Source organism: Lissotriton vulgaris, chromosome 12 (genome assembly GCF_964263255.1).
Source record: "Lissotriton vulgaris chromosome 12, aLisVul1.2, whole genome shotgun sequence".
In the NCBI taxonomy this organism is placed as follows: Eukaryota; Metazoa; Chordata; class Amphibia; order Caudata; family Salamandridae; genus Lissotriton; species Lissotriton vulgaris.
Genome location: NC_141700.1, coordinates 364,853,085 through 364,878,854, shown reverse-complemented (window position 1 = coordinate 364,878,854; position 25,770 = coordinate 364,853,085). Strand labels below are relative to the sequence as shown.

The 25,770-nt window shown below is 48.2% G+C and overlaps 1 protein-coding gene and 1 pseudogene across 2 annotated transcripts in view; both read left to right on the top strand.

Moving 5' to 3' along the window:
- The window catches only part of CEP89 (centrosomal protein 89), a 1,308,678-nt gene that overhangs the window by 572,051 nt on the left and 710,857 nt on the right, over positions 1-25,770 (top strand). The gene's annotated exons all lie outside the window — the stretch shown is intronic.
- Positions 1,678-15,642, top strand: LOC147674065 (homeobox protein Hox-A3 pseudogene; annotated as a pseudogene).

Below are 25,770 nucleotides of genomic sequence, written 5' to 3'. Positions count from 1 at the left end.
CAGCGGAATGTGCTATTATTATTGTTCTTTGCTAGGGATGTTTTTAGGCCGGGTCATCAGAGGTCCCAAGAGCTTTCGGGGGAGCTGGGAGACCCCCAATACTATGCCTTTTCATTCCCCGCATCCCCCGTTGGCCATGGGTGCCTAGTGATCACTACTTATGGCAGGCAACAGCAGGCTTATAAGCTTATAACATGGAATTTTAGGGGGCTCAACAACAGAATTAAGCGGATTCGGATAGCAACCTACCTTCGGCGATACAAGATAAGTGTGGCTTGTCTACAGGAGACGCATCTCTGGGGGGATTGCCTGAAGTATGTTCAGAGGAGGTGGAGGGCCAGTTTTTGGCGACCTCCTTTTCGGGGTTCGCCAGGGGGGGGGCGCTTATATGGGTGTTGCCGGGGGGTCCCCTTTAAAATGTTGAAATGCTGTCCAGACTCAGAGGGATGATATGTGCTGGTGGAGGGGACATTGGATGGGAGACATCTATGCCTGGTGAATGTTTATGCCACCAACGCCAACAATGGGGAATTTTTGGGCAAGGTCCTAGGGAATCTAGATTTGGCGCCTGATGTGGAACTGATTGTGGCTGCGGACTTTAACTGTGCCATTGATGGGGATTGTGACAGGCTCCCTCCAAAACCAGACACTAAACCCAAGACTTGCGTGGCCATGCAGCAAATGCTTAATAATTACCACTTTTTGGATATCTGGTGACACTGTGACCCGGATAGCCGGGTGTACTCTTGTTATACCCCGGTGGCTAATACGTATAGCTGGTTGGATTATTGTTTTGTGACGGAAATAGCAGCCGGTCAGATTTTAGAAACACAATACCTGGCCCGCTATCTATCCGATCACTCCCCCCCTGCTGGTGGCCTATACTTTGGGCCGCCCGCGCTAAAAAATACAGTTGTGGAGACTTAATACAGAAGTGTTGACTGACCCGGTTTTTAAGGAAACAACCAGGGCAGGGTTGGACGGCTACTTTGAGGAGAACTGGAACACGGCTAGTCTGAGGGCGTTTGAATGGGACGGAATGAAAGTGGTGCTGAGGGGAATGTGTATGGCCACGGAGGTGGGAGTGAAGAGAGTGTTGGAGCGGGACCTGGCACATCAGGAGGACCACTTAAAGGTTCTGGAGGCGGCCTTTCCCATGGACCAAGAGGGACCGGCCAAATGGACGGAACAACGACAGAAGATAGGAAAGCTCTGGGAGTCACTGGGCAAGTATAACAGGTCCACTAGCAGACGTCGATGGTACACTGAGGTGGACAAAGCAGGACGCCTACTGGCGCGCCTGATTAGAAAGGAGACTTAGCCCACCCCAATACTAGCCCTTAGCTCCGCTCAAGGTCGGGTGGTCTATACTCAGCAGTAGATTTACATGGTCTTTGCCGCACACCTCCAACAAATATATTCAGAGCCCACTGGCGCCCCACAATCCCTGGAGGCCCATCTTGCTGAGGTGGACCTGCCCTGCCTTGACCCGAAAAGTCAGGAGTCCATAGGGGCGTGTTTTCGGGGAGAGGAGGTGAAAACAGTGATCACACACCTGAAGACGGCTAGATCCCCTGACCTGGCGGCGGAGCTCTACAAGGAGTTTGGGGGAACCCTGTTCCTCGGCTCCTAGATATAGTCCTGCAGGCTAAGGAGACTGGTATACTTGGCGCCTACATGCGTGAAGTGCTGATTGTAATGATCCCCAAGCCGGGGAAAAATCCTTTGCTCCCGGCCTCCTATAGGCCGATATCTATGCTCAACGTCGACCTGAAGATTATAAGCCAGGTTTTGGCGAACAGACTGCTTCCGTATCTTCGACGACTGGTGCATGACGACCAGTCTGGTTTTATTCCAGGTTGGAACACGCTAACGAATATCCGTCGCCTGGCCCACGTTATGCAGTCCCTAGAGGGGGGAGCTGAGCAGAATACCCTGGTATTCTTTCGCTCAGGTGGGAATATCTGTGGCAGGTGCTGTTGAAAATGGGGATCGGTGAGGGGTTTGTGAACTGGGTGAAACTCCTTTATACTAGGCTGATGGCAAGGGTTTGTACGGGAGGTTATGTCTCGGATGCCATCTCAGTAGCCAAGGGGACACGGCAGGGGTGTCCACTTTCTCCTTTGCTGTTCGCCCTGGCGATGGAGCCATTGGCGTGCCATCTCCGTGGGGTTCTCCAGGGAAGAGGTATCCGAGTTGGAGCTGTGGAACATGTTATATCACTGTACGCGGACGAAGCGCTGATATACCTGCGGGAGCCAACACACTTACTTCCACTATTGATGGCGGGTTTGGGCCGATTCGCGGAGGTTTCTGGACTGTATGTCAACAAAACCAAATCCCAACTATACCTGGTGGGGTCTGAAACTGAACGGAGCAGAATCTGTCTACGAGAGATAGGGATCCCCTTGGTGCCCGATGTGTTGCGCTATCTTGGGATCTGGAGAAGTAGGGACAGGGAAGTTTTTTTACCAGCATAATGTGGGGAGGATCTTCAGGGGTCTCCAGGGCAGTATTGATTTCTGGAATACGCTTACACTCTCACTGATGGGGAAGATTGCCCTTATTACAATGGTGGTACTGCCCGATGTCTTTACACAATGCAGGGCTCCTTCTTTGAACTCCCACATCAGGTTTTCAAAGACCTTGATTCACTGCTCCTGCGATTACTTTGGAATGGCAAACGCTGTTGGGTAAGCCTGGAGGTCATGAAGCGCACCTGGGGTAGAGGTGGCCTAGAAATCCCCGATCTGGAACTTTATTATTTTGCGCCCCAATTACAGCACGCAGTGGCCTGGCTGGACACAGACCCCTCATGGGAACGCTCGCTTCTAGCTGACACTTCTGGGGACCGACAGCTGGGTGCACTTTTTTATGGCACTCGGATGGTAGCCAGAGGCAGGGACCCCCACTGGGTGGATTGTTGGCGGCCATCTACGCCAGGGTGGTTAAGCGAATTATCAAAGTGAAACCGTTTTCCCTGAAGGTGTATTTCTGGCTGATGCCGCCTTTCGCACATATAGAGCACATCATGTCCACTGATGAATGGAAGGCAGGAGGCTGCCTTATGCTGTTGGATCTCTACCCAGAACAGCGGTTTATTACGTACCAGGAAGCGGTGGAATCCTTTGAGTTGGGTCTGGGGCAATTCCTACAGTATGCCAAAACAGCAACGGCACGACAGCTATGCCCTACGTTCCCAGACGCCCCGGAGCACAGGCACACCCTGGTCATGATGATTGCCATGGCGGGTGGACGGAAGCTTGTCACACACCTGTATAGGGTTCCTAGGGAGGACAGGAAAGGTGCACCTCTCAGGGTAGAAGATAGGTGTCAGGAAGTGAGCCAGCAGGAGATAATGCCACGGGAGTGGGAGAAGATTCAATAGGGAGTCCGCAAGGTGGCGGTCTCTAATTAATTTAAACAGATTCAATACAATATGGTTCACATGACATATCTATCTCTCAAACGCCTACACATCAATGACAGTTCGAAAGACCCGACTTGCCCCAGATGCCACTATGGCCAGGCAGATTTTGCACACTTGGTTTGGTCATGTCCAACGATCCAGAGATTTTGGGTAGTAATCCTGAGGACCTGCGTAGGATAACAGGGTGGAGGGTGGCTCTGGAGGTGCGCACCTGTATCATGGGATTAATTCCCCAAGACCCTAAACGCAAAACCAGTAGGAAGTTCCTGGTACTAGGACTGGTGACGGCTAGGCGACGAATAACAATCCACTGGTTGACGCAACAGGGGCCACTAATAGCACGCTGGAAAGCGGACCTGAAGGAATGGGCGTTGGCGGAGGAGGGGCACATTCGTAGTACTAGGAGGGATGCCAAACTCCCAAAGGTCTTGCAGGCATGGGGTTAATGGTCCAAGAGATAGAGGGAAATTCCCCTAGTTCTACACATACGGCCTCCACAGGAGATAGTCATGAAGGAACGGAGTCCCCTAGACAGGGGAAGAGACGGGAGGAAACCCCAATTTGAATCTTTGTTAACTGGACCTTGGGATGAGTGGACCCAGTGGGGGTTTAGGGTGGGGGTGTTTGTTTACAAGTTATAAAACAAACAATAACGGATTCATGATGATGCTTTTTGCTGAATGATGGTTTGATAGGAGCCTCAGTGGACACCCATATTGGTTCATTAACCGCGGACCGGGAAATTTATTGTATGGGGCGATCCCTGAGATGTAACTGTTTCCATATGCAAAGCATGAAAAGAAAATTGCAATCAAGAAAGTTTAAAAAAAAATCTTTCCAATTAATCCAGCGCTCTTATACCTCTAAACCTCTGCAGTTCATGGGGGGATTCCAGTACTCGCCTTCAAGAGGTTTATATGCAGTATTATTAAATCACTTACAGATAAAATAGGAAGATTTGTGATTGCAGAGATTTGAATAGATCAAGTACCAACTACAATCGTCTTGTTGTATAGGTCAATCCTTGATGAGCCAGACTCTATCCCTTGATGTTCCCAATTAGCCTACTTCTAAACCATATATTTTGAGGCAATTTAAATTTTGTTTAAATCCCATAGCTGGATATGAGTAACTTTAAGGGCCTTCAAAGAAAACCAAAGGTAGCGCAAACCATGAACACATTAAAGAATGAGATGGGTTTATCGGCCCTTGGCATGTGCTGAATCCTAATCAAAAGCAGTATGCTTTTTTTCGCCTTGTTTCCAAACAGCTTCAAGGATAGATTTTTTCCTCATTTCAGATTGCTTGCCAAAAGCAACTATTTCCCATGTACCTAACAGATCACATGTTGGTTTGCTTAGAACTTTCTTCTGGGAGGAGTATAAGATAACGATGAGGGGTATGGTATAGCTTTTGGAAACACTTACAAAAAGATCATGAATTGTAAATTTTAAACACTCTTAAGTGTGCTTCAACTAGCTATAACTAGATTACACGAGGTACAGAATAAGCAGAGATATTTAGATTGTCAGCTAAGAAGCAACTTCAGGATTTCCTGATGAAGAAAGTCATCAGATTTTAGTGGTAGTTTACTAGCTTGGCGTACTTGAACTCGAAGTGTGAGAAATAATATCACTAAAATAAAAGATCCCAGAACAGGAACTGCGGAAGGGGATAGTCCGGAATTAGTCTATTTTGTTAAACACTTCTGTAAAAGTTCTGTAAAATATGTGCAGAAAATGTAAAACCCTTAATTGAAAATATGAATTGTTTTGCTCAGGCCCAAATTCTGTCAGAATCTCATTCGCCCAATGGAAGTACAATTAGTGCGGGTTGTAAATAAGCTTCCAAGATGTAAGGCTCCTGTAGAGAATGGCTATCCATGTGATTGGTACTATTTTATGCTCAAGTATTTGCAAAATCCCCTTACTGGTTATTTAATCATATTCTTAAAGGGGAGTATCCCTCCTCTTTAAGAGAGTTACACTCATATTGTTCTATTACCCTTTTAATCATGGACATCTGCTGGGGATATCTAGCAGCAGATTCCTTACCTTAGAATAATTCCCAGGCTTCAGACTGCATCTAGAAATCTTTTATGCATTATTCGGCTCCGCGTGGCGTCGTCTGCAGTCAGAAATGACGTGTACGTTGCCTATATAGGCACCACCCAGCACGCTGACTTCAGTTCTTACAGCACCAGTCTGTGCAGATCCAAAGAGAGCTACCTCACAATAATTTTTTGACTTGATTTTTTCGACTTTTTGTCTAAATCTTTTTTGAAATCTTATCCTGTGTGGCAGGATGTAAGCTAGGAAGGCCAGCTTCAAGCCCTGCAGCGCCTGACACTGACAGATGTCAGTGACCAACCCGCACGTTGTTTGCCTCTGGTGCCTTGAGCGTGAACACGACGCGACAACCTGTGTCGACGGCCACACCATGCACCCCAAGGCACTTGAGGCTTGCAGCTCAACATGCAACGCCGCAATGGTCTTGATGCTGGTCGAGAGGATGGTCCCGGATTGGTGGCGGAGCCCAAGATTTTCATCTCAATCACACAAAAGAAAGAAAAGAAGCTGACAAGGTCTTCAACTTTGCCCCTTCGATCAACATCATCCGACGGGACTTGGGAGCATTTTAATTCAGGGTCTGGCTCTTTAGTTGAGCCTATGCCTGGGCCAGCTCCGCGCAATCCATGAGTTTCTGGGATCTGGAGCGACCCTCACCCAACTTCATGAGTTCTATGAGGCCATGCATCTCATATTTGGGCAACCTGTTTGCGCTGGCATGCCTTCCGGCCCTGCAGGTTTGGCAGGGGCCTCACTGCTTCTCCATCAGCGGTTCCATACCCAGCTCCAGTCATGCCACTTGGGTTCAATGATAGATTTGGACCAGCGTCGGTCATACCACCTCGACCTTCCACAGCACCCATCTCCATTCTTATCCCTGGATGCCCAACTGGAGCCGTGCCTTCCAGGCAGGAGCCCAAACCCTATTCCTATGGGCTAGGACTTGGGGAGGACTGGGAGCTGTCGCTGGACCCTGATTACATGGACTGTTGTGAGGAATTGGCAGACACCCTCAGACTTAACACCTCTCCAGATACTGGCATTGTCTTTCCCTTTACTGTTGCTACAGAGGAGGGAGCCTCTTTTGCCATGGTGGTGAGAACGGTAGCCCAGGTCTTGGACCTTAGCCTATCCTCGCTGGCAGTCAAGAGTAACGTCTTGACATAGGTGCTTTAGCTGAGCATAAGCCACCCAGAACCGATTCTCCCATTTAAAGAAGCCCTCATGGACGTCCTGCTTGGGTCTTGGTCCAAACCCTGCACAGGGCCTCCTGTGAACAGGAAGATTGCCCGCCGCCACTGCCCCACCAGCCCTTTCCTGAAGGACTCCAATTGCCTCATTCAGCACCCTGCCCTGGAGAGCTTAGTAGCCCAAGCTTCCACCTCCAGTGTAAATCCTGGTGCATTCCCTACCACTCCACCAGATGGGGAACACAAGAGGCTGGATACCTTAGGGAAAAAATGCTTTCTCCCACCAGCCTGGTACCGCAGTCCATGAACACTACGGGCTTTTTAGACCTTTACTCCCATGCACTATGGTATTTGGTTGTGCAGGTGCTGCCCATAGTCGCGGAGGAGGCTGGGGCCATAATCTTCCAAGCTATAACCGACAGGAGAGGTGCATTCAAGTGCACCATCCGATGTGGGCTGGACGCGACCAACTCGCTAGGCAGAGCAGTTTCTTCATCAGTGGCCTTGTGGTGCTATGCCTGGCTGAGGACGACTGGCTTTTCAGGGCCTGTCCAAGCTTTGCTTAAGGACATGCCCTTTGATGGCTCCTTTCCCTTTGGAGACAAGGCATACTCTGCGCTGAAATGCTACAAGGATAGAAGAGCAACTGCCTGATCCTTAGGCCTTCCATGGCCCCTCGCCAACCCCTGTCCATCTTTCACTCCTTTTGTGGGCAGGGAAGGGGCTCCATGGTGCATCTTTGCCTGCCCAGCCACTACAGCATGTATGCTCCTCAGCCTCTGTGTGGCCAAAGATCTGCTACCCACAGACCACATGGGTCAGTCAGCCAGAGGTCAGGCCAGTCCGCCTGCCCCCAGCAGCCACAGCTTCCAAATTCCTTTCATGTGCCCTCCTGCCATCATGGGCACCCAGTGGGAGGCAGGATATGCCATCACCTGCCCCACTGTAGGTCAATAACATCAGTCCATTGAGTTCTTCAGATTGTCTGAAGGGGCTACTCCCTCCACTTGGTGACTTCTCCTACACCAATGCCACTCGCTTACATCAGGCTGACGGAGGACTATCTGTCCTTGCTCTGCCACGAAGTAGCTGCTTTCTTGGCCAAGGGAGCTTTAGAGATGATGTCGACACCAGATGTAGGTTGTGGTTGTTATTCCTGCTATTTTCTGGTGTCCAAAAAGGGCAAAGGCCTTCTTTTACTCAAGACCTGTTCCCTCTCAATTTCGTCTTGAAAAATGAATTATTCAAAATGCTTATGCTCATTTAAGTCCTGTCTACCCTGGACACGGGGAACTGGATAGTAACGTTGGACTTGCTGCACAAATAGTTCCACATTTCCGTCCTGCCTGACAACATCACCTGCAGTTCTCAATGGGTCACGAGCATTTTTAGTTTGTCGTGCTCCCTTTTGGTTTTACCAGTGCCCCTCGGTGTTCACCAAGGTGAAGGCAGTGGTTGCAGCTCATCTGTGGAGATTAGGGGTGCAAGTCTTCCCCCTGACGACTGTTGAAGGCCGGCTCACCACAGGCTGTTCTCTCCCATCTCCAGACTACGGCCGACCTCGTGGACTCACTGGGGTTCACTATCACCATGCCTAAGTTAAACCTGACACCCTCTCAAACCCCTCCCTTTCATCTGAGCGGTCTGGACACTGTGCAGGTTTGGGTCTATTCTCCTGAATTGCGAGTCCAGGATATTCAGGCTATGATACCGATGTTTCAGTCTTTATCCTGGATTTCGGTGAGACTGACCCTAAGGCTGCTGGGCCGCAGGGTCTCCTGCATCCTGCTTGTGGCACTTGGGCCACTGGCATATACGAGCTCTGCAGTGTTACCTGAAGTTCCAATGGGCGCAACATATGGGGAATCTTTCTGACATGGTCCAGATCTCGGAGGGAACTTCGAAATATCTTAGAGGTGGTTAATGAACCGCGATTGCGTCAATAGCAGACCCCTCTGTCTTCCTCAACCAGATGTTAGAGTGGTGACAATGTTTCACTCCTGGGATGGAGAGGTCCTCTGGGAGAGGTGGAGATCAGAGGCCTCTGTCTCCAGTGGAATCTGCACTCCACATCAACCTACTGGAGCCCTGGGCTCTCTGGCTGGCATTGAAAGCTTTCTTCTATCCATCAGAGGAAGTCTAGTGCAGGTGTTCATGGACAACACCACCGCCATGTCGTACTGCAACAAACAGGGCAGGGTGGGGTCGTGGACCCTTTGTCAAGAGGCCCCGCATCTTTGGACATGGCTAGAACATCTGGGCATATCACTGGTGGGTCAACACCTGGCGGGCTTTTCGAATGCCAGGACGGACAAACTCAACCAAAGATGCCTAGAGGATCACGAGTGGCTTCTCCATCCAAGGTCTCTTTCAACAGTGGGGAGTGCCTTGGTTAGATCTGTTTGCCACCACAGAGAATGTGCATTGTCAGCAGTTTTGCACGCTGGAGTTTTCAAGCTGTCTCTTGCTGGGAGACACTTTGGTCTCAAGTGGAGCCCAGGTCACCTGTAAGCCTTTTCACCCATACCCATTCCCATGCCTGGAATTCTCAAGAAGATCAGGAACAACTGGGTCCATGTCATCCTTGTGGCTCTGGGTTTTACCAGGAGAGTTTGGTATCCCGAGCTGCTGAGCATGGCCACTGGTCCTCCGATTAGGCTGTCCCTTCAGGAGGATATTCTGTCACAGCAGCAGGGGAGGGTTCTCCACCCGAACCTGTCAATGCTTCCCCATGAGTGGAGATTGAGCGGCAATAGTTGACAGCTTTCTACCTTCCGCCCAAAGTCTGAAATGTTATCTTGGCTTCCAGGCGTCCCTTTACCAATACTGTATACACCTGCCGTTGGGGCAGGTTTGTGGCATGGTGTGCAGAGAAACAGGATGATCCTCTTTCTGCTTCCCTCTCTCAAGTCCTTCTCTTTATCCTTCCTCTTGCCCTGCAAGGTTCTGCTTTGGGCACCTACAAAGGCTATCTTTCTCCCATCTCAGCCTCTCTGTGGTTTCCAGATCAGTCATCCCTGTTAAAATACCCTGCCAGTAGGTTCTTGAACGGTTTGCAACACGTTCCCACCATCGCCCTTCATCATGCCTCTGTGGGACCTCAATCTTGTACTTATATTTCCCCCAGGCTCCTTACCATAAATACACCCTTCCTAATGACAATAACATCTGCCTGTAGGGTAAGTGAGCTTTGTTATCCAAGCCTCCGTCCCTGAACATCTAGCCAGACGAACTGTTTCTTCGCACTAGAGCTTCCATTCTGTCGAAAGTTCTTACTCCGTTTCATGTGTGTGTGGCGTGGACTAGAAAGGTACCGGAGGCTAGATCGGGGTAGGTAAGGCTTTATTTTTGTTAAGGTCTTTTTATATCTGGATGTCAGTCTGTCTCTTTGGAAGGCCCCGGGATCCGTGATGGCTTAAGGGTTCTGTCCCTGTGCAGTCCTGAGGATATGTTCTCTTTGGGGATCTTCTCCGTAGTTCTTTCAGGGCCTTGGACTTCTTCTGAGATGATAGCCCTTTTGGACTCAGCCGTGCAAAAGAAAACAATGACAGACCGTCAGGAAGGGGTCTTTAACTATAGTTGCCCACAGGGGAACCAGGGAAGTGAAGGAGACACCAGTGCTACAGTGCTGTACACGAGAGCAATCAGGCTGTAGTTCAACGACGTGCCGAAATAGTGAGTAATATTTACACTAGCAACGGTACGCTGTATGGCGGTCGTTTTAAAAAAATACCCTACACGAGGTTACCGTACCTGCTGCAGCCACACCCCTCCTCGGGAGTGTGGCACGGCACTGCGTGGAACCGTTGGCCTCCTGGCTTGCTTCTCTCGTCTTCTTCTTCGTCTCCTCCAAACGCTCCTTCCTTCGTTCCGTCTCTCCAACCTCCTGCACTCGAACCTCCGAGGGTGACGTCACACGCCAACGCGTCTTCTTCCGTCCTTTTACTCAATCGGAAGAAACCTTCGTCATCTGGGGCGGAGTTACGTTCTCCTGGGTCTGCCAGTTAAAGGAGCAGGCGTCCTCCTGCTCGTCCGACACAGCCCACGGACTGGCTTCTCCACTGCTCCACTCATGCTGGTAATGGGGCAGAGAGGGAAGGGACGTCAGATCAACACGCCACCAGTCTGTGCTGAGAGGTTCGTTTCCTCCTGGCCCGTCCCCGTGTTACATTCCTCACCCCCTGGTTTCTGCCGCTTGGGAAGAAGGGGGTGTCTTGATAGGAAATCAGATTACTATTCTCATGGCCCTTTCGGTGTTGGATAGAAAAAGAAAAGGGTTGTAGGAAAAGGAACCACCTGAGAACCCGGGGATTGTGGGTTTTGGTCCTATTCATCCACTGTAGTGGGGCATGATCTGTGTATAATACGAAAGGTTTGCCTTCCAGGTAGTACCTTAATTTGTCTACTGCCACCTTATTGTGAGGCATTCCCTTTCTAATGTGGGGTATTTGCACTCCCTAGGGTGTAGTTTCCTGCTAATGTAGAGGATCGGATGTTCTAATCCGTCCTCTCCTATTTGGGATAATACCGCCCCCAACCTGTATTCGAAGCGTCAGTGGCTAGAGAAAAAGGCTTATTAAAGTTGGGAGGAATCAGCACCGGACTTGTGGTGATGGCCACTTTGAGAGTCTTAAAGGCTTGTTTAACTTTTTCAGAAAAATTTAGAAGGGTGGATGTTTTAACATCTTTTTTTAACAGGTCTGTGAGAGGACCGGCTATAACAGCAAAATTGTCAATAAATCTCCTGTAATAGCCTATAAGGCCTAGGAAGCCTCTCATCTTTCTCTTTGTTTTGGGAAAGGGAGTGTTCATAATGGCTTTAATTTTTTCCTCCTGCGGGGCTATGACGCCTTCCCCCAACATGTACCCCAGGTATTTTACTTTGGAATAAGCTGCTCTAGACTTTTTAGCGTTTATGTGTAATCCTGCCTTGTGTAGGGCTCCCAGAATAGCTGTTATGTGGTTTAAGTGATCTGGCCAGGTGTTACTGAATATGACTATGTCGTCAAGATAGACAGAACAGAAAGAGGAAAAGGGGTGGAGGATGGTGTTCATTAACCGCTGGAATGTAGCGGGCACCCCATGTAGTCCAAAGGGAAGGACGTTCAATTCAAACAACCCGTCCTCCGTAGCAAAGGCGGTCTTGCATCTATCTTCTTCCATAAGGGGTACCTGCCAGTACCCCTTTGTGAGGTCTAGCGTTGTGATAAACTTGGCTTCCCCTAATCGCTCTATTAAGTCGTCCACTCTGGGAATGGGGTAGGCATCGAATGAGGATATGTTGTTTAATGCTCGGAAGTCCATACAGAACCTGGTCGTCCCATCTGGTTTAGGTATCATTACAATGGGGGACGACCATTTACTCCTAGATGGACGGATAACCCCCAATTTGAGCATGTCTTGTACTTCCCATTTTACATCTTGTCTTTGTGCTGCTGGGACCCTATAGGCCTTCTGTTTAACACATTTTCCTGTTTCTGTTTCAATTTTGTGCTCAATCAAATTTCGTTCGTCCAGGCAGGTCAGAAAACATTTGAGAGAAAGGTTGTAAGGTGTCATTAAGTTCGGTTTTATATTAATCTGGAAGATTCTTTTGACTGGTAGCTGTTCTAAGGTGCTCTGTTCGGTCCCCGTAGGTCAGAGGCTTCAAACGTTTGTAGGTTGAGACCCGCCCCCCCAGGTGAATTTCTTGAAAGGTCGGGCCCCCCTCCACCTGACAGAAATTTCTGGAATCTGGTACACTCACAATTGACCGCCACCCGCATATTTCGGGCCATATCCGGCAAATAATGTTCAACGCAATAAGAGTTTAGTTAACTGTAGGTTTGTGAGTGGATGTGGTGAAATGACAGAGGCTGATTACACAGCTCAAAATAAAAGTTTCTAAGATAAAATTGTTTTTACTAGGATGCTTTGTTTTACACATGACAGATTGATAATAACACCACCAACATTAATGTGACGGGTGTGCCTGATTTTCGCCACAGTGACAGTCAATCTGTGGATGGATTTTTGCTGCTGCCATCCTCAGGTTGTGCGCCACATCCAGTCTTGAACGGTACTTAGTCTTTAATACCGCAAGTGCTGAGAACCCGATCTCACATAAATAGGACGAGCTGAAAGGCAAGAGAGTTTTGATAGCAATTTCTTTCAAAGTTGAATATTCTGCAGACATTTTCAGCCAAAACTCTCCCAGTGAGACTTGAACTGGAAGCCCTTCTAGCCCTGTGGGTATTGCTTCAGCCGGTATAATCTTAAAGGAAACTTCGTATTTTCCAACTTGGCTGGTGTGCTCTTCTAAATGCAGCCCGAGTGCAACATTCCACACACTTGCCTGGGAGGCCTATGTAATTGTTGAACTCCAGTACGAGAATATTTTAGAGAAAGGTAAACATTTCCCAAATATTTACAAACAGGTTTGAAATTGTGTAATTTAGCTTCTGTGGGCAGACCCTGGGGCTGCTGCCCTAAAGGTACCTCTGAAGACATTTCCCTGGGATGGTGGCACTCCCCCCCCCTCTTGATTGAAGAACTCTGACTTAGGCGTACCCTAACACCTCATTCCACATTGTACACGTCACACCATTGCCCCTAAATATTTTGGTATTTCCATGTGTGGGACTCAAAGTCAACCGGTCGCCTGAGAAGCTCCATGGCTGCCAAGGTTTCTGATTACTATGTGTGATATTTTTATAATGTTAGTGTCTTATGAATAACATTTCAACGACTATGAGTGACACTTTCTCGCAAGCAAAATCAAGCAAGGAAGATGAGGGAAACATAAATATCAGAACTCGAAACCCAGTTGAGCAACGAGAATCTTTTAAGAAGTCACTGAACTAAAGTGTGCGACAGGACTCAATACTTCATGACTAGGTATAGCACTTGGTACATGTTTCATTGAGAATTAGATGTGGTCCTAAAATCTTACCAAATAAAACAATAAAAAACACTTCAAATTTTTGTTTGATTCTTGAACAGCCTGCACTTAATGAGTTGCATAGATATGTGTGCTTTCCCACCATATATTTTCACAAGCCCCTTTGTGATGTATATGCTGCAAAAAGTACTTTATTTTTCCCCTAGACCCGTTTGGGTACCTGGCCTAATGAAGAACGAAATCTTGTACAATCAGGGTTGAAACCCACAGCTTTGACTTTCAACAAGGACTACAACTTTTTGTTTTGAGTCTGGGAGAGGCAGAGAACGGTGACTGTACCCCTAAAACTGCACATGCTGCCCACTCTGCACTGATTTCAATAGACACAGGGCTCTGATGGTGTAGTCCAGTTTGCTCTGATTTTCCTTTAGAATTATTACTGTGACCCTACACTAAATATTACCGCTATATTACATTGAATATGAAGGCTACTCTGCACGAATGATGATTCCCACTTTTCACTAATTCTCATGGTTATTCTGTCTCTAGTTGGCATGTACACTGTGAGACTGACAATTTACTATTAAAATGAAACGCTCAACCAGCTCTGATTCTTCAGCAAGCATTGGAGTTACGGGATATACTTTTTAGTTTTATCCCATACTTGCCATGTTAAAATCGAAATTACGAGTCCAAGAATGCAAAACTGTCTTGACTAAAATGGCAGGAATGGCCGATATGTTATGAATAACATGGAGGCTACTTGGAAGCTATTCAAAATAAACCTTTTCACCTCATCTCAAATGGGCACGTAAAACTGCTTTGAAAATTGTGTGCAACAGCTGATAATCCCCAGCAGTGGTTGCTACTGCTAATAGAAAGGAAAAGTTCAGGTGAGAGCTGCGCTGGGTACAAGAGCCCTCCCGGGCAGGCCTCGTCCAAGTGGGCGCGCACTTCCTACACCAGCGCCCAGATGGTGGAGCTGGAGAAGGAGTTTCACTTCAACCGGTACCTGTGCCAGCCCCGGCGGGTGGAGATGGCCAGCCTGCTCAGCCTCACCGAGAGGCAGATCAAGATCTGGTTCCAGAACCAGCGGATGAAATACAAAAAGGACCAGAAGGGCAAGGGGATGATGATGTAATCGGGGGGCCAGTCCCCCAGCAGGAGCCCGCTGCCTCAGTCGATGGGCAGGGGGTACCTGAACTCCATGCACTCCCTGGTGAACAGCGTGCCCTATGAACCCCAGTCGCCCCCGTCCTTCACCAAGGCCCACCAGAACGCCTATAACCTGCACACGTCATATCCGCCTCCCCTCAACAACTGCCCGCCTCCCCAGAAGAGGTACTCGGGGACGGCAGCTGTCACGCCGGAGTACGAGGCCCACTCGCTGCAGGGCAACAATGGCTATGGAAATCCGCATTTACAGGGAAGCCCCGTCTACGTGGGCAACATGTGGAAAGCATGATTAACTCGGGGCCCTCCATTTTTGGTTTAACCCATCTCTCCCACCCTTCCTCGACCAGCATGGACTACGGTGGCCCTGGGTCCATGGCCTCCAGCCACCACCATGGACAGTGCGACCCTCACCCCAAATACTCAGACCTGTCCTCTCACCAGCCTTCTCAGGGAAGAATGCAAGAGGCCCCCAAACTGACTCACCTGTGAAGGACTGTCCCAAGACTCTCTTTATGTACTTATCGTCCAACAACTCCGTTTTATTCCGTTTTTTTTAAATTCTTTGTCAATGCATTTTAAATCGTTTTTTGTGACATAGCAATATATGTTGCTTAAATTGCTCTTTTATTCGTGCCCCCTATGTTTTTTGAACTGTAGCCATGTGACTGTATTTGTCACCAGTTTTCATATTTTACCTTTCAGGATTATTTTTATGATAACAGGGTATGTGTGCAGATTGTTTAAAAAGGATCTCCAACGTGAAGCTGTTCGCACACACAGGGAAGCAATTTATTAATTTTATTGCACTTCTTTTTAAATTGCAAAAAAAAGACACGAATGGGCGTTGGAACAGTGGATCCCAGGACATCGGTTGTGTGACTTCCTGCAAAGTTTGTACTCTGGTGATCACTCGGACGTATTTATTGTTGACCCTCCATTCCTAACATGAAATAATCATACATGTTAAAATATTATTTATCCCCAAACTGTCATATTTATAAGCAAAATGAAGCGGCATTCTGGATAGTATGGAGACAGAGTGTTGGGCCTTGTGATAAACTGCATATTGGAAATACTAGGACAATTTTATTTCAAATACAGTCCGCCCCTGTATTAATATTGCAATAAAAAAACAAAAAGAAAACTGAAAAAAAGGAAAAACCAACATCATTGCCAGCTTCACACCATCCCTTTGCAAACCATGCAATAGTAATTGATGTATAACTGAAACAATGCAGCCCAGCACTGAAATCCGACAGCACAGAAGGGTTCCAGAGTGGGTGAATGATTCCACGTTGCAGGGCGGTCCTGTAGCATCCAGGACATAAGTGCCAGCCCCCGTCCACCTCCACCTGCCTTGCGCAGCCCTGTCTTGAGGCACTTACATTTGGAGGGCAAACTATTACCCGATCCGTTTTGTAAATATCCTCCATAACCTCCCAATTGTCTCCACCAAGCAGTCCATTCTTCCGTGAGTGAGCACTCAGTAAGTTACTTACGCATCGTTCAGAAAGAGAAAGGGAAACATATCATGGCAATGCAAAAGGAAGCTCCACTAATGAAGGCCATGCCACCCAGAATAAAAGCATATTAAAAACCTTACACAGGTGTGTGTGCCGGTGATTTGTTTGTGTTTGGTGTGATTGCCATATGTATTGAGTGGTATGAATACTAACGAGGTCACCTGCAGACAGACTAAAGTGCTTCCATGCAGTGCAGCAATGCGCAGATAAAGCGCTGTGTGCGAGGAGGCTTTTACAAGGCACGCATAATGATCAAAACCTCCGTTATGGCCGATTATCAGCCCAACACCCCCCCCCCCGCCCCTGCGTGCTGATTGGAGAAAGCGGGAGCAGCAGCCAATCAAAAATCCCCATTTGAAATGGGTGAGAACATGGGCGTGGGACAGAGGAAAAACAAGAAACAAAGGGAAGATTTTCGAGTGGAGTGCGCGCCCCCCCTGGGACGGTGGCGCGCCCCACAGATTGAAGAACACTGCCATAGGTAGACTGAATTGAGCTGCCTTGGGTATAAGACCTAACCATTTTTTCAAGAGGTTGATGTGAGAAGTTGGCCCGATATGCAACGTTCGCTATTCTAGCGACCGCTATGTATCGTTCCAACGACCCTTATGGTGTTTGGTTGTAAGTCAACCTATAGACCAGCTATCCTAGTAGCGTGGATACGAGCAGTCTAAGGCCAAAGACTCGAGAGGGCGTGTTAAGCCAGCTGTTTACCACACATGTACCCCTTGAATACCCAGTGAAAGGACACCACACAAGTGTTATGAAAATAAACAGGATATTTATTAGGAATCACAACAGCCCTGTACTCTTTATGAGGACAGGGTACTAAGCACAAACCAAATCTCTTTAGCAAATACTTCAAGTGCACAGTTTAAAACAAGTGTCCGAGGACACGGAAAGGTTAAGGTCTCGGGCGGACCCGATAAGGCAAGTCGGAAGCGAGGGACTCGGGACCCTAGAGTAAGGAGGCTATGCAGGCACCGAAATGCCGAGTTACCTAGCCACGAGGGCTGCGGCTGCACAAGTCTTACAGGCGTCGGGGTCTTCGCTGACGAGCCAGGAGCCGGAAGAAAAGAGTTGCTGGCCGGCGACCAGTGCTGAATAGTTCGTAGAGATCCAAGCCTGGATCGGAGATTGATGAAACCTGAAAGCAGAGGGGACCAAGTTCGTACTACTAGCCAGTAGTCAGAGGGTACCAGGAAGGCACCGGTTGGCCGTCACCTCGACTAGGTGAGTGGGCGACGCTAGGCTCTGCAGTCTCACGGACCAGGAGGCGTTGTCGGCGACCACGGTGGAGGTGCGAGTTGTCCCACGAAGGATGATGCTGTCGGCGTCGCTGGGCCCAGGATGGGGCAACAAGCCTTGGCAGATCTCAGGGCCACGTGGTGGGCCTAAGATGGCGTCTTGAGTGGACCAGGAGGGTCCGGGGTGCTTCTCGCAAAGATGGAAGCAAGGGCCAGTCTGGAGCAACCAGACCAGCAGTGATGATTCTCGGATGTCGTCACAGAAGGGCACAAGCCAGCGGCGAGTGACCAGACAACGTGCTGAGCAGCGAGCAGAAGGGCCCCACGCAGATCGTGGAGATGCTGGGAGACTGCACTTCGGTGCTAGAGCGGCTCAGGGTCGGGGCTTCTCGGACCCCAGAGCACTCACCAGAGAGTTACCTCGATGGTCGTGCTGGTTTTTAAGAGCGTGCAGGTTCTGATGATGGCCGGTCCCTCGAGGTCTCGTCGCACCCACAGATCACAGCTGAGCTGATGACGTGGGTAGAGGTCAGAGGTGCCAGGGAAGCCGGTTCTCGTCGAGCTGGGCCGTCGGATCCTTGAGGAAGGACTTGCAGCAAACCGCAGAGTTCTTAGATGGTGCCCGCTGATGCAGGGTGACTACTCCTTAGTCACAAGGGAGAAATCTTGAGAAGAGTCTTGAGTGTCCTTTCGTAGAAAGTAGTTCTTGATTCAAAGATGATCTAATTTGGAAGGGTCCCCGCTCCGGCCTTTATCCTAAAGAAAGGGGTGGGTACATGACTAGGTCCTGCCCTAAGGGTGGGACCAGGAAGGGGGGTAGTTACACCCCTCTCCCCTGCCGGACTTTCCCCAGGCCAGGGCTGTCGCCCCTGGAACTGGTTCTAACCGGCAGATGCGTAGTGAGCACCGGGGTGCCACTCCGCAGTCACCTTCTCGCAAAAGCCCTACCTACCCAGAATACACAAACCCTGTCTGGGACGGTGCGAACACCGCCCTCGACAGGAAACCCTTTGTCCAAGTGCTCCTCGCTGGAAGGACTCCCAGCAGCAGGAGGTCAGACTCGTGTCTGTGGTGGCAGCAGTGTCCTTTCGTAGAAAGTAGTTCTTGATTCAAAGATGATCTAATTTGGAAGGGTCCCCGCTCCGGCCTTTATCCTAAAGAAAGGGGTGGGTACATGACTAGGTCCTGCCCTAAGGGTGGGACCAGGAAGGGGGGTAGTTACACCCCTCTCCCCTGCCGGACTTTCCCCAGGCCAGGGCTGTCGCCCCTGGAACTGGTTCTAACCGGCAGATGCGTAGTGAGCACCGGGGTGCCACTCCGCAGTCACCTTCTCGCAAAAGCCCTACCTACCCAGAATACACAAACCCTGTCTGGGACGGTGCGAACACCGCCCTCGATAGGAAACCCTTTGTCCAAGTGCTCCTCGCTGGAAGGACTCCCAGCAGCAGGAGGTCAGACTCGTGTCTGTGGTGGCAGCATCCATTTTGTGGAGCTGAGGCTTTCGTTAACGTTAACCGGGGTTCACAGTTACGTACATGTCGTGTCCCTCTAGAAGGGCGGGATGCTAACCTCGTCGCCAGAGTTGGTGAGAGGGCAGCATCCCGATTCGTATGACACCTTACTCGACATGTCTTGATAACGCGACACCGAAGTTACCGATGTGGTACGCGTTATCATGGAACAGCCATTGGGTCTTGATTCCGCAAGCTGCAACCGGGCTCGGCTCGGGCCTGAACCTAGCCCACACGAGCCCACGCACTCTGCCTTCAGGATTGTTAAGGCCTGCCATAGGAGTGACTGATAGGAACTCGGGTGTCCATTGTATGGTTAGATATAGAGCTACTATACCTAAAGCGAAGGGTGGTTACACGTCTTCGCCCCAGCTGTCGTGCAGCCAGTTGTGTCAAATTTAGGAGGCCAGCCAGGGGTGGCATAATACATGCTGCAGCCCCTGGCGGCCCTGGGTACACCTATGCCCTGCGTTACGGGGTCTGATAAGGTGGCCCAGTACCAATTGGTAAATGCACCTAGGGTACATATCGTAATTTAGAAAGAGAACAGCCAGGCTGTGGGTCTGATTAGCAGGCCCACAGCCAGAGAAAGTCGTAAACCAGTGAAACAAAAGCAAAAAATCTGGGTGATCATAGGATTGCAGACCCTACTCTCCTACAGTTGATATGAAAGGTCTGCCGCCTTGAAGGAGAGATCTGTACTCTGTAGATGGTTCGCCCAATGGTATCTATGATGGGATAGGGGCCCAACCATTCACTCCAGATTTTGTTAGTGGAGGAGGGTAACAGAACTAAGACCCAATCCCCTTTTTCCAGTGTTCTCCATTTTTTTCCTTTGTCATAGCATTTCTTTTGCCTAGTCTGACTATTTTCTAAGTTCGAGTAGGCCAAATCTCTCAATTTGCTGAGCTTGGATTTCAGCTGCTGTGTATTCTCTAGCAAGGTTTTCTGTTCTTGGTCTCGCTCTTGTTTCCAAGCATCTTTGGTGATCTCTAAGAGGGACCGAGGTTCTCTGCTGTAAAGTAACTCAAAGGCTGAACAACCTAGGCTGCTTTGTACTTGGGCCCTCAGTACATACAGTGCTAGGGGGAGAACCTGATCCCAGTCTTTATGCTCAACCGAGAACATTTTCTTTAGGGTTGATTTCAAGGTATGATTGTACCTTTCTACCAACCCATCTGTTTGAGGGTGGTACGCTGAGGTTTTTATGTGGCTCAGGTCTAGTAACTTACATACTTCCCTCATCAATCGCGAGACAAAAGGGGTCCCCTGGTCCGTCAGAATTTTCTTTGGAAACCTGACCCTCGATAACAACTCAATCAACTTCTCGGTTAGGTTTTTACCATTAGGGACCCTTAAGGGAAATGCTTCCGGGAATCTGGTTGTGTAATCCACTAAAACTAGGGCATATGAATGTCCTTTCAAAGTGCGAGGCAGGGGCCCTATGAGGTCCATGCCTACCCTTTCGAAGGGATTAACCAATATGGTGAGGGGTTGTAAGGGAACAGAAGGGGGCCTATACATATTTCTTTATTAGCATATGTCACATTGTTTACAATACTCCTCTGCTTCTTTGTAGATCCCTGGCCAGAAAAAGTGTTTTAACAAGTGCTGGGTATTTTTTTCCGCTCCTGAGTGACCGGCTGTTAGGTGGGTGTGTGCATAAAAAAGGATTTGTTCCCGGAATTCCTTTGGAACCAGTAACTGAAATGACTCCATGGGCCTACCTAGCCTATATAGTAGGTCATTTTTAATCAGTAATTTAGGGAAGCTTTGGTTAGGAATAGGAAGTGTTTGTTCCACATGCGCCCTTTCCCAAGCGTTGAATAGGGATACATCGTTGGCCTGGGCAAAGTGGAAACTACAATCCAAAAGCCATGGTGCAGTAGTCAAGAGGGCCGGGCATGGACTCGGGTTCTCTTGTTTGTGTTCTCTAAGTTCTCTTTGAAATAGAGCCAAAAAATCGGGGTTATCTACCCCTATTATAAGATCTTCAGGGAGGGAATCTACCATTCCTACTCTCACTGAACATGGGATTCTCCCGCTGGGTGTAATCGTGATGTGTGCCAATGGATAGGGTTTCATGTCCCCGTGTACACACCTAATGTAGACTAATGAGTTGGGGATGATCTGCTGGGGAAGCACTAATTTCTTTTGGATAACTGACTGTCTACACCTTGAGTCCAACAGAGCCCTTATTTGTCGTTGGTTGACTGTTACCCTTACATAAAAAGAAGGCCCCATCTCCGCGGTGCACATCACAGCTTTGGGTATATACCCCACCTCCATCGGTTCTTCGGGGGGCTTCCTTCTGGGACATAGGCGAGCGATATGGCCACTCTCGAAACATTTGCGGCCCTTAAACGGGGGTTCCATCCTCAGTGGTTTTACTTTTTGCTGCTCTATCCCCGCTTTAAACTTCTTTTCTGGTTTTGGCGCAGAGGGTAGCTTTGTCGTTTTTTTCTTGATCCCATGGCAGAGATCTAGGCTGAGCTCTTGAATAGTTGGTGGCCATCTCTACTGCTTGCTGGGCAGTAAGGCCTGAATGTTGTCTTAACCAGCGTTGGGTACCGTAAGGTAAGGCTTCCAGAAATTGCTCCAAATATATGCTTGTCATAATTTCTTCTTTGGTTCTAGTTCCCAGTTTAAGCCACTTATCAGCAGCCATTTTCAACCTGAGATATAGGGTCTTGGGGTTCTCGCATTGTATCCCTTTTTCCTTCCGGAACCTTACTTGATACGCCTCGGCGTCTAATCCTAGGTGGTTGAGTATTATTTCTTTTATCTCGGGGTACGGCGTATTACCGGTGGCATTGGCCACCTGATATGCGGCCTGGGCTTCCCCTGTTAACAAGGGGGCTAGAAAGAAGGGCCATTTTTCCTCAGGCCAATCACAGGCCCTGACGGCTCGTTCGAAGTTAGTCAAAAAGGCATCTGGGTCCTTTCCCGGTATTATATTTCTGTAAGGATACTCGGGACGGATGAGCAGGAGGTCCTCTTCGGTCCCCACTAGGTAGAGAGATGGGGTTTTGGACTGCTTTGTTTAAGCCCTCTATTTGAGCCGAGATGGTATCCTTAAACACCTCCCTGTCTGCGTGGGCGGACGTTATTTGGCGCTCTACTGCCCATTCTAGCTTTTCATGCCCCTTTATAAGATGCTGAATTATTTGTTCCATCTTCTGTTGCGGGATGGTAGTGGTCGATCCCACTTCTGACACCAGTTGTGGCGTGGGATTAGAAAGGGACCGGAGGCTAGATCGGGGTAGGTAAGGCTTTATTTCTGTTAAGGTCTTTTTATATCTGGATGTCAGTCTGTCTCTTTGGAAGGCCCAGGGATCCGTGATGGTTTAAGGGTTCTGTCCCTGTGCAGTCCAGAGGATATGTTCTCTTTGGGGATCTTCTCCGTAGTTTATTTCAGGGCCTTGGACTTCTTCTGAGATGATAGCCCTTTTGGACTCAGCCATGCAAAAGAAAACAATGACAGACCATCAGGAAGGGGTCTTTAACTATAGTTGCCCACAGGGGAACCAGGGAAGTGAAGGGGACACCAGTGCTACAGTGCTGTACACAAGAGCAATTAGGCTGTAGTGCAACGACGTGCCGAAATAGTGAGTAATATTTACACTAGCAACGGTACGCTGTATGGCGGTCGTTTTAAAGAAATACCCTACACGAGGTTACTTAACAGAAGAACCCCGTCTCCCGACCCAACCCGCCAAACGCTGCCATACCTGCTGCAGCCACACCCCTCCCTCTGGAGTGTGGCACGGCGCTGCATGGAACCATTGGCCTCCTTCTCTCGTCTTCTTCTTCGTCTCCTCCAAACGCTCCTTCCTTCGTTCCGTCTCTCCAACCTCCCGCACTCAAACCTCTGAGGGTGACGTCACACGCCAACATGTCGTCTTCCGTCCTTTTAGTCAATCGGAAGAAACCTTCATCATCCTGGGGCGGAGTTTCGTTCTCCTGGGTCTGCCAGTTAAAGGAGCAGGCGTCCTGCTCGTCCGACACAGCCCACTGACTGGCTTCTCCACTGCTCCACTCATGCTGGTAATGGGGCAGAGAGGGAGGGGGACGTCAGATCAACATGCCACCAGTCTGTGCTGAGAGGTTAGTTTCCTCCTGGCCCTGTCCCCATGTTACATTGTGCCAGTGCATCACTCTGCCTACCTTTTACGCTTCATCACATCACTCTAAGGAAGAGGAGAGACATCACCGACTGGACCCACAAAGAGCATTGTTCTACCTTGACTGCACAAAAGAGCGACCAACTCTTCATGGGGTATGTCGGAATGAAGAAGGGAAAGGCAGTTCAGAAACAGACCATCTCCTGATGGATCGTGCTCTGCATTATGATATGCTACTCATTGGATAAGAAGCAACTTCCTCAGAGTTTGCAAACTCGTTAGAGCAGAGCTAAGGCTGCAACCACTGCATCAGCATGCGGAGTTCTGGTCCTGGATATCTGCCAGGCAGCAATGTGGACTTCTCTACACGTGTTCACAAAGCATAACTGCCTCAATAGAGGAAGATCCTATCTAACCTACAATATGGGTTTAGACAAGATAGAAGCACCATGGACCAGTGACTTAATTTATGTTTATTAATAAGTAAATACACCATGGCTAAAGAAGGTTGTCTGAGGATGGCATTTATGGATCTATCCTCAGCGTTTGACCTGGTTAACAGGTCAAAGCTATGGAATATTTTGCTGAAAAAGGGTCTTGATCCTTGTTTAGTAAATTTTTTGGCCGACCTTCATCGAGACCTCTCAGCATCGGTTAGGATTTCCCAGGATGGTAAATGTACAAGAACCTTTAAACTAGGTAGGGGCGTCCGTCAGGGGTGCATAATGGCGCCCCTGCTTTTTACACTTTATATTATTGACCTGGATAAGTCCTTTGTGGAGGCGTCCCAGGATATCCCGCGTGTAGGAGACGGTCCAATCCCAGTTCTCCTATACGTGGACGACGCTGTTCTCTTAGCACGTACTGCAGTAGGCCTCCAGCGGCTTTTAGATGCTTTTGGGGCATACATGCAGTCTTTGGACCTGGTAGTGACTATCAGAAAGTCACATATTATGTCAATAGGTAACAGAGCTAGAAAAGTTAAATCTTTTTATTGTAATGGATTGGAAGTGTCTCCGGTGTCCTCTTTTACTTGTTATGGGGTTCTATTTGATGATAGGTCCTCCTGGATACCCCAACAAAATGCAGTTATCCGATCTTCCTCTGGCTTATTAGGGTTTGCACAGCACTTGTGGGCCAGCCCTATAGAGGCCATTTTAAAGATATACGGAGCAAAGTGTCTGGCTATTGCGGCCTATGGTTCCTCTATATGGGGATTTAAAGAGCAGGTTGGGGTTCAGATAGCCGAAAACACATTTTTACGAAGTCTTCTGTCTGTACCACAATCCTCCCCAATTTTTGCTGTACATCAGGAATTGTAGCTAGGCTATGTTTCCGATATCTTGAGCACAGCTCCGTTGCTCTGTTGGCTCAAAACCTGGCTAAATCCTGAATTAACCCTGAATCAACAGATTTTACGGGATTGCGTCAATCCAGATAAATCTAGCAAAATTAAGTGGCTGTCCTATGTTGGATGTATGTTATCTAAAATAGGGCGGCCTGAATTATTTGAAGCCCCCGAAAAGATCCAGAAGGAGGATGTGATGTGGGTGAAAATGAACTTTAAGAATGTATTGATGTTGGAACGGGACGAACAGGAGCCACGCAAACCCTTAGCTAGGGCACATTTCTCAATAAAAACGACTATTCTTATTGAACCCTACTTGGTAAATGTGAATAAGCCTTTCCATCGCTGGCTCCTAACTAGGTTCCGTTTTAATTTGATTCATCTCTCACTGGGTGATTTCTCAGGGTGCTGTAAACCTGAGGACACAGAACTCTGTCAATGTGACAACTATTCACCCCAGGATACCTTACATTTTATGATGTTTTGTCACTTTTATACGGATATTGGCATGAAGTTACTAATTCCTATTTTGAGAGAAATGGGTTTTTTACAGGTCAGACCAGCGTTACTTTATTTGCAGATGCTGAGTAATCCATGGGATATTTTTAATATTTCGTGTTTTCTTGTTGTTGCTGTGAGGCTTAAGAAAAACAGAATTTTATTTAAACCCTATTGATAATATTTATGGAAATTTTAAACTTTGAGAAATTTGGATACAATGAATTTCACAAGTGATATTGTTTTATATATTTTGTTCAAATGTTTTTTATCATTGTCGTTGTCTGTTGTGTATTGTACTTTTATGATTTTATTCAATCGAATAAAGGTGATTGACTTGACTAGTCAGTTATTTGGATTGAGAAGGGTAGCAGAGGGATAGAAGAGGGACATAGGTTTGTATATATATATATATATATATATATATATATATATATTATATATATATATAGTGCTTGTTACCCCTGATGTGGTGTTGAACCGCTTTTTCGGTGAGTAACACGCTCCTCCGGAACATATACTTTTTCCAGTAATCATAATCACACACGAGAAAGGAAGGCAAGTTAATATGAACTTATAATTCAATATTGTATTTATTTTGATGATATTTTCGTATTACATCCATCCCAAATACTTTGAAACAATGAATCGTTATATTGTGTCTAGTTGCTGACATGTTTCACTTTATCAAGGCGTTCTCAGTTCTTGGAGTGATGCATCTATTTATTAAGATCCCTGATAAATATGAATCTCTATTTTAATATGTGTCTTCCC